The following is a 21,140-nucleotide window of genomic DNA, read 5'->3' as shown; positions in this document are numbered from 1 at the left end:
AGATAGATAGATAGATAGATAGATAGATAGATAGATAGATAGATAGACAGACAGACAGAGGGCACAGGGTGAGTTGAAGATGAAGGGGTCATATCTGGAGAATAAAATTAAGGGTTGAGAGAGGATTATACTAGGAGAAGGAGAAAAGGAGAGGCAGAACAGAGTAAATTACCTCACAAAAAACAGAAAAGAAAAGGCTCTTACTGTGCAGGGGAAATGGGGGAAGACGAGAGAGAATGAGTGAATCTTATTCTCATAGGATTTGACTTAAGGAGGGAATAACATATATACTCAATTGGGTATGGAAATCTGTCCTACCCTACAGGAAAATGGGAGGGAAGGGGACAAGAGAGTAGGGGGATGATAGAGAGGAGGGCAGATTGGGATAAGGGGTAATCAGAAGCAAATACTTCTGAGGAGGGACAGGATCAAAAGAAAGAATAGAATAAATGAGGGAGGCAGGATAGGATTAAGGGAAATAGAGTTAGTTTTTCACAGCATGTCTACTATGGAAGTGTTTTGCATAACTGCACATGTATAACCTATATTGAGTTGCTTGCCTTTTCAATGAGGGTAGGTGGAGAGGGAGGGAGAAAATTAGGAACCCAAAGTTTTAAAAACACATATTTAAAAAAATGTTTTCACGTGCAACTGGAAAATAAGAAATACAGGAAATGGGGTACAAAAATCTATCCTGCCCTACAGGAAAATAGAAGGGAAAGGGGATAAGAGAAGAGGGGGAGAGATAGAAGGGAGGGCAGACTTGGGGGAAGGGTATTCAGAATGCATGCCATCTTGGGGTGGGGGAGGGGCGAGATGGGGTGAGGGTTTGGAACTCAAAATCTTATGGAAGTGGATGTTGAAAAATAAAAATAAATAAATTTATTATAAAAAATACTCCTCTGTCTACTTTTTTTGTAAAATTTGTCCAGTTCTGAAAGAAAAGTGTGGAAGTCTCTACTTTTGCCATGTATTTCCCCTTGCAATTTAATTAATTTTTCATTCAACTATGCCATTCACTTGCTATGCCATTCACTGGATACATATTAAGTATATATTTTATTTCATTATATATAATTCCTTGAAGCATAATGTAGTGTAACCCTCTCACGGAGGTTGGGGGAAGAGGCTGAAGGACACATAAGGCTAGCTTCCAGGGATCAATTGCTTAGTCCTCAAGATATGTAGTTTGCATTATAAAGAATGAGAGTCTGGAAGAGAATAAGAGCTTGCAATTTAGAGATGAGGCTTATGCTTAAAAGTCATGGGAGGGGAACAGTAGCTGAGGCTACAGAGATGGATAGAGAAGGGCAGAGGTTTTTCAAATGGGGTTAAATACAGACTGGCTCCCACTGGTGTGGCTCAAATAATTACAGCAAGGCAGAAGAAAATTCTGAGTAATAGTGGACTTCCCATTTCTACCCCAGATCTTATTGATGAAGACAAGAGACTGAGAGACTTCTTTCTCTTCTCCTTTCTCTACTCCATCCTTACCTACTCCATCTTTTCTCACTCCATCCTTTTAGATAAAGATTTAAACTTAGAGCCTTCTCACTTTACACTGATCTTTCTACCTTTGTAGTGTGGTTAGTTTTTGTTTTTGTTTTAGTTTTTGTTTTTGCTTTTATTTTTTGATTTGTTAAACTTGATTCATGTAGGCAAAAGAGTTTGTTTTGCATGGTCTTGCTAAATATGACTGGAAATGTTGTCCAGGTTTGCAAAGGGAGTGGTTTCAGTTGATTTCATATTCATAGCATATATGTTATGACCCTCTATTCTGACTTGATGGTCAAAGAGACTCTTATTAAAAACCCCTAAATCCCTCACTAAGAAGAGATCTTCAAATGGCAATTAGAATGCATTCTTTCACTTTCCCAACAAATAAAGGAGGATAAACTTCCATAATCATTGCAACCAAGGGTGGAGCTCACCAAGAGATCACATAGCTTATGCCAAAGGAATTATACCAATTTCCCCTTCCCAGATGCTAGGGAAGAGCTTGGAGAGGTGAGAGAAGATTGGAAAGTGTCTATGAGGAAAGAATCTGCCCCGGCTGTTAACAATAGGCTGAGTTGGAGTGATGTCAGCTTCCCCCTCCTTTCTGATTGAGGAGGAGTGAGGTGAGTACAAACCTGCTCTCCATCATGCACCCTAAAATTGGTCTCAGACTCAGTCATTTTTCAATTGTCTCTGACTCTTTGTGACCCCATTTGGGGTTTTCTTGGCAAAGATACTGGAGTGGTTTGCCATTTCCTTCTCTAACTCACTTTATAGATGAAGAAACTGAGGCAAACAGTTTCTTCTTTTCTGTGAGACAATGGGGTGAAGTGACTTGCCCCAAGTCACACAGCTAATAAATGTCAAGTGTCTGAGGTCAAATTGGAACTCAGGTCTTCTTGAATCCAGGGCTGGTGCTATATCCACTGCACCATCTAGCTGCCCCAGCAAACAGGTTCAAGTGACTTACCCAGAGTCAGACAGGTAGTAAGTCTCTGAGGCCAGATTCTAACTCTATCCACTGTGCCACCTAGCTGCCAAGAGGTGGTCTAGACCTGTTTATCTTTTTAACTATGTCAGTTTTTATTGTTTTGACGTGTCTGAGTTGATGCTTGCTACCTTTGCTTTTAAAAAAATTAGCTGAAGCATAATAAATTCTGATCCAGCTCCTCACTTTAACTCTGTGTAAATTTTTATGTTTTAAGTGTGTTTCTTATAATCAAATACTGTTAGATTCTGATTTCTAATTGATTATCCACCTTCATTTTATGGGAGAGTTTATCCTATTTACATTCACTGTAATGATTATTAATTGTATATTTCTATCATATCCTCTTATACTTTTCTTTCTTTCCCTCCCATGTCCTTCCTTAGGAAAAGTCATGTGATAGAGAAAGAAGAGTCTGATGAGCATAAATAGTCTATAAATGAAGTGGTCTATATACCGACTTCTGTTATTCTTCTCTTCATTAATCCCAGATCCAAATTTCTGGTTCATGTACTTTCTCTATTTTTAAGCACCCTTTATGATCAACTCTCTGGAGCTGAAGTTTTATTTTTTATTTTTGTTCAGTTTGTGGTTATTCCCTCTCCAACTCTATTCTGTCTCCCTAACACTTCCCTTCTCTTTCACTTTCCCTGACTGTATTCTTGTTGAATTTAATGCATATCTACACTAAGATTTTTGTGTGCATGTGTGTATGGGTTTAACCTTCCTTTATTTGCTTTCAATAAGGGTGAAGTTATAAGATCCTAGTTCCTCTCATTCCTTTCCTCCATACTACTTTCTCTATACTCCCTTCCTTACCCATTTATATAAAATATTAAGCTTCTTTGACTTTTTCCTCATTTCCTCTTTAACACATTTCTTTTCCCCTTCCCTTTTCTTTCTTCTCTTAAAATCAACTAAATAGTATAAAGCCACACAATATCCACACCTTATGTTTGTCTTATTTAATCCTCAGTGGAACCTTAAGAATGGTAAGTTTCCATAGGGAGAATTACACTTTCTTCCTGTATTAGGATATATAAATTAGCCCACTGTCCAGGGATGCCATGACTCCCAGAGGAGCATCAGACTAGAATGATATCTATCTGCTACTCCCTAAATATTACTTGTCTAGGTACGAGATTTCAGTTTCAGAATGAATCCCACTTCTTTAATTGCTCTCAATGAATTGCAGTAACTCACCAGCTTAAGCTCTACCCACTAAATGCTGGTCACACACACACACACACACACACACACACACACAAATTAGTAATCTCTTTATCAAAGAAACATCAACGAGACATTGAAGAAATTCTACAGAGTAGAATATACTGAAGGAATATAGGAACAAATGAGTTCTTTAGCCGAAAGTGAAATAAGATGTTAACTCAACCAAGGAGAGAAGGAAAAATCTCCCCAGGGCAATCTGCTCTTTAGAACCACAGCTACTGTAAGTCAAGGAATATTATGGGGACTAGCTTCTTCACATGTATGTAACTCTGGGGATTTCCAATAGCCATTTAAAAATTCACATTTGCTTTTCTCAAAACCATCTTGAGAGATGTTCTACTCCAAAACCTGTCTCTAATTTCTTTTTTTTCTTCTTGATAATTAATTAATTTGTTTTTTGTTTTCAACATTCACTTCCATAAGATTTTGAGTTTTAAATTTTTTCCCTCTCCCACTCTTCTCCCCACCCCCGCCAAAACAGTGTGCAATCTGATATAGGTTCTATTTATACATTCATTTTAAGCATATTATCCCATTAGTCATGATGTAAAAACAATTAGAACTAATGGGAAGAACCACAAGAATAAAGCAATAAAACAAAACAACAAAGGAAAAGGAGATCAAATAGTGTGGTTCTATCTGCATTAAGACTCCATAATTCTTTTTCTGGATATGGATAGCACTTTCCATTATGAGTCTTTTGGAGCTGTCTTAGATTCTTGCATTCCTGTGAAGAGCCAAGTCTATCAAAGTCAGTCATTGCACAATGTGGCTGTTACTGTATACAATGATCTCCTGGTTCTGCTTATTTCACTCTGCATCAGTTCATGTAAGTCTTTCTAGGTTTTTTTTGAAGTCTGCCTGCTCATCATTTCTGGTAGCACAATAGTATTCCATTACATTCATATAGCACAACTTGTTTAGCCATTCCCCAATTGATCCCCTCAGTTTCCAATTCTTTGCCACCACAAAAAGAGCTGCTATAAATATTTGTGTACATGTGGGTCCTTTTCCCATTTTTATGATCTCTTTGGGATACAGACCTAGAAGTAGTATTGCTGGGTCAAAGGATATGCACATGTTTATAGCCCTTTGGGCATAGTTCCAAATTGCTCTCCCAAATGGTTGGATCATTTCACAACTCTACCAACAATGCATTAGTGTTCCAATTTTCCCACATCTTCTTCAACATTTGTCATTTTCCTGTTTTGTCATCTTGGCCAATCTGATAGGTGTGATGTGATACCTCAGAGACATTTTGATTTGCATTTCTCTAATCAATAGTGATTTAGGACATTTTTTCATATGACTATAGATAGCTTTAGTTTCTTCCTCTGAAAACTACCTGTTCATATCCTTTGACCATTTATCAATTGGGGAATGACTTGTATTCTTATAAATTTGACTCAGTTTTCTATATATTTTAGAAATGAGGCCTTCATTAGAGACACTGGTTGTAAAAATTCTTTCCCAGTTTTCTGTTTCCCTCCTAATCTTGGATGCATTGGCTTTGTTTGTGCAAAAACTTTTCAATTTAATGTAATCAAAATTATCCATTTTGCATTTCATAATGTTCTCTCTCTTGTTTTTTCATAAATTCTTCCCTTCTCCATAGATCTGAAAGGTAAACTATTCCTTGCTCTCCTAGTTTGCTTATAGTATCAGTCTTTATATCTAAACCCCATACCCATTTTGACTTTATCTTGGTACTGGGTGTAAGATGTTGGTTTATGCCCAGTTTCTGCCATATGTTTTTTCTAGTTTTCACAGAAGTTTTTGTTAAATAATGATTTCTTATCCCAGAAGCTGGAGTTTTTGGATTTATCTAATAGTAGATTAGTATAGACATTGCTGTTGTGTCTTGCATACCTAACCTATTCCACTGATCCACCACTCTATTTCTTAGCCAGTACATTTTGGTTGCTGCTTTATAATACAATTTAAGATCTGGTACAGCTAGGCCACCTTCCCCTGCATTTCTTTTCATTAGTTACCTTGATATTCTGGACTTTTTGTTCTTTCAGATGAATTTTGTTATTGTTTTTCTAGTTCTATAAAATAATTTTGGGTAGTTTGATTGGTATGATGCTGAATAAGTACATTAATTTAGGTAGAATTGTCATTTTTATTATATTAGCTTGGCCTACCCATGAGCAACTGATATTTTTCCAATTATTTAGGTCTGACTTTATTTGTGTGAAAAATATTTTGTAATTGTGTTCATATAATTCTTGGTTTTATTTTGGCAGGTAGACTTGCAAATATTTTATAATGTCCACAATAATTTTAAATGGAATTTTTATTTCTATCACTTGCTGCTGGGCTTTGTTAGTAATATATAGAAATGTTGATGATTTGTGTGGGCTAATTTTATATTCTTCAACTTTGCTAAATTTGTTTATTATTGTAAGTAATTTTTTACTTGAGTCTCTAGGACTCTCTAAATATACCATCATATCATCTGCAAAGAGTGATAGCTTTGTTTCTTCTCTGCCTATTCTAATTCCTTCAATTTCCTTTTCTTCTCTAATTGCTACAGCTAACATTTCTAGCACCATATTGAATAACAGTGGTGATAATGGACATCCTTGTTTCACCCCTGATCTTATTGGAAATGTTTCTAATTTATCCCCATTACATATAATACTTGCTGATGGTTTTTGACAGATGATATCTATCATTTTAAGGGAGACTGCATTCATCCCTATGCCCTCTAGTGTTTTTAAAAGGAATGGGTGTTGTATTTTGTCAAATGCTTTTTCCACATCTATTGAGATAATCATATGATTTCTTAGTTTTATTGCTGATATGGTCAATTATGCTGATAGTTTCCCTAATATTGAATCAGCCCTGCATTCCTGGTATAAATCTTAACTAGTCATAGTGTATTATCCTTGAGATAAGTTGTTGTAATCCCTTTACTAGTATTTTATTTAAAAATTTGCATCTATATGCATTAGGGAAATTGGTCTATAATTTTCTTTCTCTGTTTTGGCTTTTCCTGATTTGGGTATCCACACCATATTTGTATCATAAAAAGAATTTGGTAGGATTCTGTCTTCACCTATTTTCCTAAATAGTTTATATGGTATTGGAATTAGTTGTTCTTTAAATGTTTGATCGAATTAACTTGTAAATCCATCTGGCCCAGGAGATTTTTTCTTAAGGAGTTCATTGATAGCTTGTTCAATTTCTTTTTCTGAAATGGGGTTGTTTAAGTATTTTATTTTCTCTTTTCTGTTAATCCAGGCAATTTATTTATGGACATGCACAGGGTCATATTTAGCCTTATTTCAGTCAATCAGAAGTCACTTCTCCCTTTGAGGGAAGGTGGGGAAAAGGCATAGTGTGTATCAAGTGCTAGGTGTTTTACACATATTATCTCATTTTATCACAAGTATTATCTCCTTTTATCCGCATAATAATCTTGTGAGGTAGATATTATTGTTACCCCATTTTAAATGCTGAGGAAACTGAGGAAAAGATTAAGTGACTTATCCAGGGTCACACAGCTATTAAGTGTTAGAAGCTGTATTTGAACTCAGGTCTTCTTGATTCTAAACCAGATTTCTATCCACTGTGCCACTAGCTACTTCTTTGACTATACTACACAAAGAATATGACTGTAAGAAAGAAAGAAAGAAAAAGAAAGCAAGGAAGGAAAGAAGGAAGGAAAGGAAAAAGAAAAGAAAGAAATTCCTACCTAAGTGGGAGCATTATAAGTGGACAAATACAAACATTTCATCATCATTTGACCCCTTCCAGTTGCTCAGATATGTTTACCTTTCAATTTCAAAATTTCTACTCAGTTTCAGTCTTTCATCAGAAATGCTCAACAATCCTTTTTTTATTAAAGTTCCATCACCCACTCTCACTCCCACACAAAGTTATCCTTAGGTTTTTTGCTGGGTAATATTTTTGTTTGTAAACATTTATCATTTGCCTTTTGGAATATTGCATTTTCCCTTCTTTAGAGTAGTAGCTGCTAAGTAATTTGTGAACTTGCTCTTTAGTACTTGAACTCTACCTTTCTGGCTGCCTAGAGTACCTTTTTCTTTTGATTTGGAGGCTATTGATATTGCCTATAACATTCCTGGGTGTTTTCAGTTTGGGGTTTCTTTTAAGAGTGGATTGAGTGGGGGGCAGCTAGGTGGCCCATTGGATAGAGCCCCGGGCTCTGAAGTCAGGAGGACCTGAGTCTGGCCTCAGACCAAATACTTGACACTTACTAGCTGTGTGACCCTGGGCAAGTCACTTAACCCCAATTGCCTAAAAAAAAAAAAGAGTTGATTGATGGATCCTTTCTACTTATATTCTGGCCTGCAATTTTAATAAATCTGGGAAGATTATTGTTGTTTTCAAAATAGAGTTTACAGGCATTTTTTGGTCATAGATTTCTGATAACTTTCTTATGATTTGGTTTGATTATTCTTAAATTGTGTCTGCTCAAATTATTTTTCTGGGTCAGTTATTTATTCCAAATATCTCCTGAAGTTTATGTGGGAGAAAATGAGTGAGCTTCTTTTTGACCTTTCACTTCATCTTAAAAGTCCTTTGGACACTATATTCCAGAGCTACTGAGATTATCGCTGTTACTCCAGACTACCCTATAATTCCATCAAATTGATTGAACAACTTCTTTATACCTAATGGACCACACTTCTTTACACTTCCTTTACATTGACCAACAAAAATCTGAAAGTGTTGAACCCTTTATACATGAGAATGAGCCACTCCCAGATGTATACCTTTTACTGTATTCAAATTGGTTACATAGGGTACAAGCCACTCAAGGTTTCATACCCTTCCCAACTGTGAGTATGACCACTCTAAATCTGAAAGGCACAATACATGAACACCTCATTGTCAATGTTATCAGAGCCTTACAGGAGATAATTTCATTAAGTAAGTTTCATCAATTGTTCAGGAACTACTTGATCAGCCCCTATACCTCTACTATCCTAACATGAACCATGGATATGGTTCAGTCAACAATGCATCTGGTCTTTATGCCTGGGAAGAATATATTTGAATATAGGTGGAGCTAATTGCAGGTTACTCACTTCATAATCTTTAAATATATCTTCAAAATTCAGTAGTAATGGATTCACCATTAGATGGCAGAGAATAGCAGAAGAAACAAAATGAAATCTGGGTGAAGACATGAAGGAAATGACATTGATTAAATGTGTGAATTTCCTGGCACTGCTCTGGCCTCTATGATGCTGGAAAGCTTACTTACCCTCTCTGTGCTGCAGGTTGTCCATTTATATGATGAAATTCAATTTGCCACTCAATCAAGTAATATATATTTTTATTCATATGTGTCAGATTGATAATTTGAAATGATATTTGTGGAATGTTTCTAATCTTTAAAATAATATAAAAATATAACTAGATTTTGGACATATATGATTGAGAATAGTTGGTACCTCAGAGGTAGTGGAGTGGCTGGAATTTCTTGGCTTAACAGCATTCTTTAGGAAGGATGTGACAATCTTGCACATTAAAAAATGCTCATTTGCATCTTCTCAGGGAACATCTGGAGAGGGGAAAAAGTGCTTTTGGAAAGTTGTTCAGCTCAAAGAAAACTGAGGTTGAACAAGCATTCCAGCTTTCACTTGCTGACTATCACTCACACCTAATGTATTTATTCTTTTTAGCAGACAAGCCAGCAACATTCTGAATAGCTCAAGCTTTTGAGTTAATCATCATGACACAGCAGAGATGTTTTAAGAAGTAATACTATCCACCCTCATGCAATTTGGCTCTATAACACTGGCAAGGCTGAATAAGGCTGATCGGAAGATTGAACCTGGATGCTCAGTCTAACCAATGTGAAAAGAAAGGACTGACTTAACATTCTGGAATCTACATATGTATTTAAAAGATCTCATGCCAAGTGAGTTCTCAGAGTCTCCAAAATGACTCCAATATGTTATTCACATGAATAACATATGTTATTCATGGGCTACAACAATATCAGAAGAGGGAGATTCTTACCTAAGATGGATGAATTATGTTTCTATCTTTCTGACATATTATAAAGTTTTGCTTCCTCCAAAATATGATAGGAAATGTGGCTTCCTTTGTTGTTTTTGAACTTGTGGCAAGACTGTGTGATTTAACTGCCCTCCTCCTGCTCCACCCATACTTTTCAGCCATTTACAATAACACTTCACAGGAAGCCTTGCTTATGCCCAAGTCCATACCAACCATGCCTCCTGCACAGTTTAGAATGAAGTTATATTCCAGGGCAAGAATTTCTAGCCTCAGGCAGCTTGGCAAAATGTGTCTCTAGTTCTGTTCAATCAGGTGCATAAAATGTTACACTTGGTGTAGCAGGATCATAGATCTTAGTGGGTATCTAGTTCCACATGAGGAAACTGAGGCCCAGGCATAATAAATAATTTGCCCAACATTGCTAGTATTTGAAGTGATATGCTGAGACTATAAGTTCAGTGCCTTAAGTTTAGTGGGGGGGGGGGGTTTCCCCTGTGCCTCAGTTACAATCACTGCTGTTTTTACATCACTTCACTTGAGCCTTACAACTGTTTTATACTTACCTGTAGAGAACTTTACAGAGTGAATTAAATGGAAAAAGTCAGAAGAGCTTTCACCAGCAGAAGCCTTCTAACAATCATGAATTTATGAAGCAATATAGAAAAAGCTTAGAATTTGAGAATGTCTTCTAAAGCTCCTTTGTGGACTGTGTTTGCATCACTTTGCCAATCAACTTACAAAATGGAGCCCAACAATACATACAACAATATAGAGCTATGATCCTTAACATTTATTAATTTAAGATATTCATATGCACAAGAATTAAAGGTACTACATTGCATCAGTTTATCCCTTGGCATTAATTTGTGGAGTTTAAAGTTATCCAAACTACAATAAAAGAAACTGAGGCAGAGTTCTGAGCCAATGGCACTTTATTAAGGGATCCATGATCCCCTCTAATGAAGTTGGCCTCAGATCTTCCTCATGATCTCAGATGCCCCTGGTCCCTAGGATCTTACTTTTATAGGGTTTGATACCCAAATATGCAAATGAGGCATGGTAAAATACAGAATCTCATCGGTTGATAGACCTTGCTCTTGAGGGCCAAAAATGAAGATGGGCAAGGCAAGTGTCATCCCCGGTCAGCAAGTAGTCATAAAATGGTCATAATTTGGTCACCTGCTCATGTTGGGCAGGAGAGAGTGGTCTGAAGTTTCAAAAATAAGTTGAGGGACTTTCCAAAGAATCAAGGCATCCCATCCATGCTGGGTTTGGACACAAACTTTGAGGAAAACAGGATGGAATTATCTTTGTCAGCATTCTTGTGGTTCTACAAGTGAGCTTTGTAACTGGTAAACAAATAGTGAACATTACATTAAATTTTGAGGCCTATTATGAAGGCCTACTATAAGGTCCTAACATCTAATTATCCCTATATGATTTATGTAAAATATCAAACTGATTAATATTGATTGGAATAGAGTACGGGTCCAAATGAATCATTTCTCACAATTGCTTTTATAGAAGTTGATGCCATGATTTGGCAATATAAACACATATGGTAAGCACTGAAGACAAAACTAATGGGTGGGAGGGTGGGGTCTGTATTATTGGGAAATGCCTTCAATTCTTCCATTGCACATTGGTTGATGCAGTTAAAAATCTCCCCCCCCCCCTATTTTTTTTACAACTGATGGTCGCCAGAGAAAAATCTTATGTCCAAGGTAGCTGGAATATCGGGAAGAAAGATCAATAGAAGTAAGACTTTTAATATTACTTGCTCTATTTTTGTCATTCTGCCAACAGTCTAGTAACTTATTTAATATTCTCTAAGAGCTTTGATCAGTAATTCTATTTAGTCTGATTCCTAAGATATTTTCCCCACATTTTCCCTTCTATGCAATCCTATTTATGTGATAAGAGACAGTACGGATAGAAGATTTAGCTTCAAAATCCCAGAGACATGAGTTTGAGTTCTGCCTCTTGCACATTCTAGCTATGTCAGTGCCACACAGAACTCCCTAAGACTATGAGTTAAGGCCAATTACCATTACATATTGGTGGAAAGAAAGTCCTGGGGTGAGGAGGTAATCCTATTTACTAAATAATCATATTTTAAAAGGTGGGATGTGGCATGCCTGTGTATAGAAACACACTAACTGCTTTACTCGTAAGAGGTATGAGGAGTACCCCAATCCTACCGAATATGAACTCACCCACAGGAAGTTGTTTGAACTTGGTTCACTTTTGTCTCAAGGGCTAATCCCAGTTAATGATAGGGATATATATATATATATAGACACCCACATCCACACACATCCACACTTATATGGGTGTTTATGTATGTATATATACACATATGGATGTATATGTACTTATATATATAAACATATATGTGTGCATATATGTATTCATGTGTTTATGTACATATAGTCTCTCTGCTTATAGGCTTTGATATTCATAGAAACTTGTGGTTGCCCATGAGTATAATATTTATCCTTTTTTCTTTAATGTGAGATTCTACATAAGTTTAGTGTCTATTATTCCCTTCTGTGCCTCATCCAACACTGAGGCAGAGAAGCCTTTCTCATTTCCAAATCTCTACACATTCCAAGATTGATCATTCCAGACAAATAATAACAGCTGCCAAAATTTCATTTTATGAAGGTTACAATGGAGCAGGGAAACAGTTCATTTGGATATGAAGAAGCTGGAAATAGATCTCAGGACAGGATTATGGAAATAGTCTATACGTGAGTGACCAGGCCAAGTATTATGAAATGGGTGTGTTTACTGTGTAACTCTGAACCATCAAAGTCTTTCAGCAAGCAGACAGACTCTGGGGCAAGAAGTAGTCTACTAGAACTCCAACCAGAAGCAAATCTTAAGTTTTGTTGTCAAGATTCAAGCTAGGATTAGGAGCTTACAAAGCTCAGAGCAGTAGGTCATTGATCAGACCATTTCCTAGACTGTATGACCCAGGGTTCATTAAGATTTTATAGATGACTGGCCTGGGCATCTCCTGAGGCCATTGAAAAGTGCTCCTGAGGTAATTGAAGAACAGAACACCATATTTGGAAAACTCAGCAGTAGAACCACAGATAATATGGAACAATGAAGTTTACACATCTATTGACTCTTCCTTTTACTTCAACACTTGGAGGCCATTGTAGGGTTAAGTAAGTAACTTTAATATTACAAGTATTATTAAATTAAATAAATAATTAAATTATTATTATTATCAAAGTAACTAACTTTAACATTATTGTATTTCAGGGAATTAGGGAGGCCAGAGGAGAGGGAGAAGATCAGGGAAAGGTGAATTTGTGGAACAGTCAGGACACACTCATTATTGATTAAGTTCATCACCTTATATGGGTGAGGTTCATGGTGCCTCAAAATAACATCAAAAACTGCTGATCACAGATCACCATAACAGATATAATCATGATGAAAAAGTTTGAAATATTTCAAGAATGACCAAAATGCAACACAGAGACAGGATGAGAGCACATGCTGTTGGAAAATTGCACTAACAGACTTGGTCGACACAGGGTTGCCACAAACCTTCAATCTGTGAAAAAGGCAATATCTGAGATGAGCAATAAAGTGACACACAATAAAATGAAGTGTGTCTGAAGGTTTTAACTTTGGATTTTGTTTCCATCCACTGCAATATTTTCTTGACCCCAACTGAAGACCACACCTCAACCTCATTATATCATTCGGCATACTGGTATAGCATCTAGAATAGTCTTTGTCATTTTACTATTTTGCTACATTCATTGATTTAAATCCTTCATTCTCTCTCAGCAAATTCTATATTTTAGGCCCACCAGAGTAATGTATCTTGCTATTAATTAGCAAGAATAAAATTGAGATTCTAGACTTGGTAAAATACGAATTCATACTTCAAATAGTTGTTCTTCTCCAGTAAAAAAAAAACATGATGTATTGGAGAGGCATATTAAAAACTTCTTTTTAAATTTCTCTAGAAATATTGAGAAATAAATTTTTCTCCAGCCTAAAATCCATGCCATATTTTCCCTTTAGGAAAATGCATAGAAGGCAAAGAACAAAAGACTTAACCAAATGTATCTCTTATTTTCTTTAAATTTTATCACCCCTTGAAATATTTGGCTCATAATCTACCAAGGGAAGAGCCCCCGTCTGTATTCAGAAAAGATTAAAATATTTATCATATTACTCAAGGAGAATCTTTGTGGGGAGTAGACAAAGAAGGAATTGAGTGTTAATAAAAATAATTGAATGAAAAGGCATTTATTTAATAATTACTATGTGCAAATCACTATGCTAAATACTGGGTATACAATTAGAAATATGGGTCCCTGTTCTCAAGAAGCTTACATTCTAATGGGAGAGACAACATATATTGAAGTTTTCAGCTACATATCAGATGTTAAGGTCCCATGAACTTTTAGGGCATAGTAAGCAAAGCAGATAATAATATATCTTTTTAAATGTAATTTTCACTGATAAATAGTAGTAACAATTAAATCTGCCTCATAAATAAATGAGTCATGACTATTACTCTTAGATGTTAACACCCAAACCTACTTTAACATATTATTAGCTTTTCCTTGTTCAAAATTCCTATAAATGTTAGCTCAAATTTTCCTAGAGAGAAATGCCAAAGGACATAGTGGGACTATGCCAGTTTGTAAATTTCTCATTGTAAGCCAGAAATGCTTAGATGTAGAATAATGTTACATTAAAATTATTTCTGGCAGTGCCCAGAATGCAAAGTACAATAATAATGTTTTTCTTTAATATAATGACGATAAAGCAGAAGCTTTTCCAGTAAGATCAAGGAGGGATAAAGTAAGGAAGTCCATTATCATCATTATTAGTTGATTTGGTGCTAGAAATGCTAGTGACAAATTGAAGAAACAATCTCAAGCAGAGAAAAAATAGAACTATCACTTTTTTTGTGGATAATCCAAGGTTTACTAATAGAATCCTAGAAGGTCAACTAAATGTAAATCATAATAGTTAAAAATTTGGCAAAGATACAAAATGTAAAATAAATTGACCAAAGTCATTATTATTTCTTTATAATATTAACAAAATCCAAAAGGAAGAAATAGAAATATTTCATGTGAAATAACTACAAAATAAATTAAATATTTCAGAGTATATACCTTTTAAAACACAAACATGGGAACTATATGAAGACAATTACAAAACACTTTACAAAAATAGAGTTCAAATTAATTGGGAAAAATAGTCATTGCTCATTGGTAGGTCAAGTCAATATAATAAAAATTACAATACTAAAAGTAAGCATATCTTTAATTTTGATGTCATCTAATTTTTAAAAATCTCACTTCAAATATCATTTATTATTAATCTTAATGTAGACATAGATAATTAATTATTAATCACTATTTTACTATGATTTTAATAAAGCAGTATGATTTGTAGGGAAAAAATTCACCTATAATTTATGTTAATTTTTCTTTTTTTCTTTTTTTCAGTTGTCCAAATATGTGGATAGTCTAATCACTGGGCCTGTGTTACCCTCACAGGCAACAACCCTTTAATGGAAATGATTTGACTTGTAAACAAAGGGGCTTAGGTTACTATCCTCTGGGACACATGCCTTACAACTTCAATCCTATTTCTATATTGTCAAAAACAATATGCTTATTGTTTGTACCACTCATTTGGGCACTTAATCACATTATCTTGTTTTGTTTTTAACTGCTTTGCATGCAAATGTCTTGTCTTTCCAACTAGCCTTTTACATAATCTGTACTTAATAAATGTTTGTTGAATTAGATTGAGAGAGCCTGAAAAGAGTAAGTCCACAGAGTCCGAATATACCCCCAGAGAAAAGAATGTCCTGGCCATAAGCATTATAATAGTACCTGAAAGAAATGAAGAATAAAAATGAAATGGAATATCTAGGGATGAAAAAAGTGGCAAGGAGACAATACATTAAAATAGAAGGTGGTAACTATGCCCAAGAATACCTGTCCCTTAAAATTAGAGTGTACCAAACAGAAAACAATGACCGCTTCTCAAAACACACAAACACACACACACACACACACACACACACACACACACACACACAATAAAACAATAAGAACAACCCAAGAAATATTCAAATATAAACAAAGGGTGAAAAATAAGAAATTGCAAATTATGTAATATCACCAAAAACTGACCTTCTGGAAAATAGACCAAGGAGAGATAATCTAAGAATTATCAGTGGTGGCTTGGGAGAGAACTGAGGGATTGGAGGTCAAGGTTTGGAAGATGGCCAGGGTTTGGTATTGGAAGGCAGAAGGAGAGGTAGAAAGCCAATAGATTTGATCAGATAAGTGAATTTCAGAATTCATGAACATGGAGATGGTGCATTTGTCATATCAGCAATATCCAAGGGGTGGTGATCTTTGTGTGTCACTGAGGTAGAGTAGAGTCATGGGAAATGGGTAAATTATATAACTGGGAGGTTAGGTTGTTTGAGAGAGTTACACTTCTGTTGAAGTTCCCTAGTATGAGGGCAAGAGTTGGGGAGGAGAGAAAGATTGTGAGCCAGGTATTGAATTCATTTAGGAAGGAAGGAGAGTGTCCTAGAGGTTTGCAGACAACAGTTGTCAGGATTTTGATTGGGTGGTAGATGTGGATTGCATGAACCTCAAAAGAGATGTGACTGAATAATGGTGTTAGGTGGCGAATCTGAAAATGGCTATGTGGACCAAGGTGTATTTCAACTCCCCTACCTCAATGAATGAGTTGAGAGGAATGAATGAATGTAAGGCTAGAGGCCAGGGAAGCTATGTCATTAGAGGGGAACCAGGGCACACTGCAAGGGGTGGATAGCTTTTGGTTGGGATTTTAAGTGAGATACATTGAAAGGAATGGGAATAAGGGCTTGGAGACCGGAGGACTGGGAGTGGGGTTTGGATGATGACCTACAGAGGGTCAGAATCATTGCGATGGAGAGGGTATCACCAAGGGGAAGTTTGCTTAATTAAATGAAAATGTTAATTTTCAAACTTTAGATTTTCAAAGTCAATAACATTATGACCTAAGAGTAGAATCTTAGAGCTTTGGACAGTTCAGGCAAGGGAACAAGAACTTGGAGTGGAAGGAGTAGCAATATTCTCCTTTCCACAGAGCAGGAGATCAGACTAGAAACCTGTTGGATTGCCATTCTCTCCCCTCCTCTCGGAGACAGGAAATTTCTCTTCCTCTGGGAGACTGAGGACTACATAGGACATGAAGAAGGCATGATGGTAAGCCACCCACCTTTCCACTCCCCGCTCCCTCTGAACAAAAACACTCTTTACAGAAAAAAGAGACCTAAATCATTGGAGAAATAATAATTGCCTGTTGGCAGATGGAGTCAATATAATAAAAATGACAATGCTACCTCAATGAATTTACTTATTCAGTGCCATACCAGTCAAACTACCAAATGATTGCTTTATAGTGCTATTGAACTAAGAAAAATAACAATGAAATTCATCTGAAGGAACAAAAGGTCAAGAATTTCAAGAGAAATAAGGAAAATTAATGGAGTATGTTGAGGGAGGAGAAGCCTGAGAGTAACACATCTCAAACTATACTACAGAGTAGTAAGCATTAAAGCAATTTTGGTACTGCTTAAAAATAGAAAGGTTAATCAGTGGAACAGATATCCAATCTGTAACATACATACAATATACAGAAGCGAATGTCACTAGTAGTTATCTTCAATAAATTCAAATGCTCCATCTACTGATGTCAGGTCTCATTAGTTGACAAAAAGATACTGGAAAAACTGGAAAGTGATCTGGCAGAAATTAAGTGTAGACCAATTTTTCTATGGCTGCCACCTCCCATTGGTGAGTTCTTCTTGGAATTTCTTTTTTGAGGGAGTGCCTAGCCCAGCTCTCCTTTACTCTTCTCCCAGCTTCACTCGTGACCTTCTCTTCCCTTGCCTCCTTTCTGATGTTGAACTCCTTTTTAATGTGTTGTTCTCCCCAGTTAAAATGGAAGCTTTTCCCTTTTGCTTATTTCCCTATTCCTAGTACTTAGCACAATGTAAGCACTTAATATATTTTGGTTGAATTGTTCTTGACTTAGGAAAGTTTTTCTTCCTAAAGAATAGAATAAAAAACAAACAAACAAAAAGAATAGGAATAAAACATTAATTTCCTTCACCTTCATCTCTGCAAGTGACATCCATCACTAGGCCAACAGGCAACTTCTTTCTTAAATGTCATGCTTCATTATTACTTATAATTTCTGTGTTTCTAGATGCTAATGATACGTCAGAAAGTCTAATAAGATGTGGTCCTGACCTAGCAGCTTCAGTAGGGAAAGTAGATCACCATGCACAGTATTTTTAACAATACTGTAGCTGGAAAGAGAGAAGATATGTGGTAGAAGGATGTCACATGTAGCCAATCATGATGCACATGAAAATTACCATAAAAGACATCCATTCCTTCACCAAGATTTGTTATGCTTCTACTATGTGCAGAACACTGGAGAAGGTTCTGGAGATTCAACGACAAAAATGAGATAATCCTTGCACTCAACCAGCTTAGATTAGGAGGATGCAATATGTGAAGAGACATCAACAAAAAGTACATAACCAGAAAAGGATGAGTAGTGATGGTGAGTAAGGATTGGAAGACCTGAGTGTTGAATTGGTGTTTACAAAATAGTCCAACTAATGCAAAGACCACAGTGAGAGAGTATGGCAGAGAGTTCTGACCTGTATTGGTAGAAGGATCTCTCATGTTGATGAGAATATAAAGCTTTTGAAACCTTGAAATAAATATAGATAAAGAAAGCAATGACTTTACTAAAAGTAAGTCCGATAAGTCTGCCACTTACTAAGTGCACTTTCATAGACCCAGTAAGATATGATGACTTCCATAAAGCAGGTAATAAGATGCTTATCCAGGTACTAGATTATTTTTTTTTTGCCACTGCTACCCCTCACTGATGAATGAATCAAATGTAAAGCATTAGTTGTTAAGAGGCAACTGGTAAGTAACTAACTATCTCCAAGGACTGTCTGACTTTCTATGCAGAAGGATTTTCATGGACTAATTCAGAGATGCTCTAGAGAAGGCCTATAACTTCCATGTGCTTCACCTTCATTAGAGGAAGGGGAAGACAGCATTTTTCAGACACCCTTTGATATCTCTTTTGTGGCTACATGCCCCTGTGCAACAGAACGGTGGACAGGATCTGAGCAAAAAGGTAGTCTCTTTAAACAGATCTGAGTGGCCAAGAAATACAGCAACATTATTTAAAGACCTCTTAAAGAGAATCCTCCCCCTTTAGCACACACTTGGCTGGTAATCCCCATCAAACAAACTGCAGCTATATTTCTTGGAGACATTATTTAAAATCCTTTTAAAGTGCAGTTCCTCCTTATCCCCTGACGATTGATACCTGTGAATTGCTTAATAGTATTAAGCTAGGGAGTGAGAGTGGAGGGGGGAGGTTGGGGAGAGGTCCTGGGGGAGGGGAATTGGAGGAAGACTGCTCCTTAAAAGGATTTTTAAAAATGTCAGAGACATATTTCATTACTACACTGCCTAAAAGCCTGTGCAGTTCGGGAAACTGTGGCTGCTCCCTAATGTAGACATAATTTTGTTCTTGGGAGGGCACATTTTCTGGTGTTACTTCACTAGCTTTAGAGGATATGAGTACAGATGTTTTGCTTGTCAGGAATGGTTTTACTTCATGGATGCTACTATTTGGAATTGCTTCATGTAGCCTTAAACCATAGGTATCCATCTAACCTTCAGAGTTGACTTTAGATTAAGGAACCTCCTAAGGTCCCTTCCAATAGTGATTTTATAATTATTATACCTATGTCACATGTATGGAGAAATCCATATGGAATTAACCATCTATCCCTTTAATCAACTTGCAAGGTTGCATTTGATGCTTACTGGACTTATCAGATCACAAAATTATAAAAAGTTGAAACTATAAAAGATCATCTTGCTTAATTTCCTCATTCAATGCAAATATGCTTGCCCAGGATGACAGAATCCTGACCACTAGTCTGTCACTTTTTAAACTAGGAGAGTAAGAAGGAGGAGGAGGAAGAGGAGGAAGAGAGGAAAAGGGGTGATTAGCTTTGAAAAGTACACAATTTCTAGATACCTTATTCATCTGTTGATGAAGGAGAGAGGTCTTAGAAGGACATAAGGTCATAAAATGATATATTTAGGGATGGAAAAGACCTTAGGTGTTATTTAGTCCAGTACATATGAGGAAATTGAGTTCCAGAAAGCTTAAGTGACTTATTCAAGGTCTGTAGTGAGTCAGTAGTCCAGCCAGGAATGTAACACAGGGCTTCTAAATATAGCGCTCTTCCATACAGAATAAAATACAGAATAAAAAGTAAAGGCATTTGATTTCATCATCTGTAAAGTGATGATCTCTGGAGTCCTTCTTAACTTTTATTTGAAAGCCCACCTTAAGATGGGAAGTCAACACTTCCATTAGATTACAGTGCATCCTAGATAAGGTCTCATTTGTCCACACCGCTTAGCACATAGCAGTCCCTTAATTCAGTGTTTTTAATTCTACGAAATTTATTTCAACTGTATATTTTAAGAATTTGTGATAATTCTGATAAACCTGGGCCTGTAACTGACCACTGCATTGAAAATGAAAGTAAATGTTAAAGCAAATCAGAAGAGAAAAAGAAATTATTTAAATCAATAAGCTTGGCTATTTATTTTTTTAAATGCATTTATTTACTTATTTTGCAAGCATTTATCATTCCCTCCTACTGCCAGCCAGTTGAATTTTTTTTAAAATCTTCAAAACAGGCTTTTGTTGGAGGCGCGTGGAGGCGGGAAGGCAGCTGCGGCAGTGAAAAACGGGACGACTATTTGGAATGGCCCGAGGACTTCATGGCCGTGTCCTTTTTATCTGCCCAGAGAAGCAAGGAGCCAAATTTCCAGGTTGGGGCTTGCATCGTCAATGCAGAAAACAAAATTGTTGGAATTGGGTACAACGGGATGCCCAATGGGTGCAGTGATGACTTGCTTCCTTGGAACAGGGCGGCCAAGAGTAAACTGGACACCAAATACCCTTACGTGTGCCATGCTGAAATGAATGCCATTATGAACAAAAACTCAGCGGATGTGAAGGGTTGCACCATGTGTGTTGCCTTATTCCCGTGTAATGAATGTGCTAAACTCATCATCCAGGCAGGTATAAAAGAAATTAATTTATATCTGATAAATACCACGATAGTGATGAAACAACAGCTGCAAGAGTCATGTTTGACTTGGCCGGGATTAAATTCAGGAAATTCACACCCAAGTACGGCAAGATTGTCATTGACTTTGATTCAATTAACAGCCAACCGAGTCAAAAGCCTTAGTGAGTTACATCTCATTAAAACTCTAGAAGATTGGGA

The 21,140-nt window shown here is 36.4% G+C and overlaps 1 pseudogene; it reads left to right on the top strand.

The window, feature by feature from the left end:
* The window catches only part of LOC114036724, a 43,272-nt pseudogene extending 22,168 nt beyond the window's left edge, over nt 1-21,104 (top strand).
* The last annotated feature ends 36 nt before the right edge of the window (nt 21,105-21,140 follow it).

The sequence above is a fragment of the Vombatus ursinus genome, unplaced genomic scaffold, assembly GCF_900497805.2.
Source record: "Vombatus ursinus unplaced genomic scaffold, bare-nosed wombat genome assembly UNPS02009975.1, whole genome shotgun sequence".
Lineage (NCBI taxonomy): Eukaryota > Metazoa > Chordata > Mammalia > Diprotodontia > Vombatidae > Vombatus > Vombatus ursinus.
Note: the sequence above shows the minus strand (reverse complement) of the source record. Positions and strands in the feature narration are given on the sequence as shown.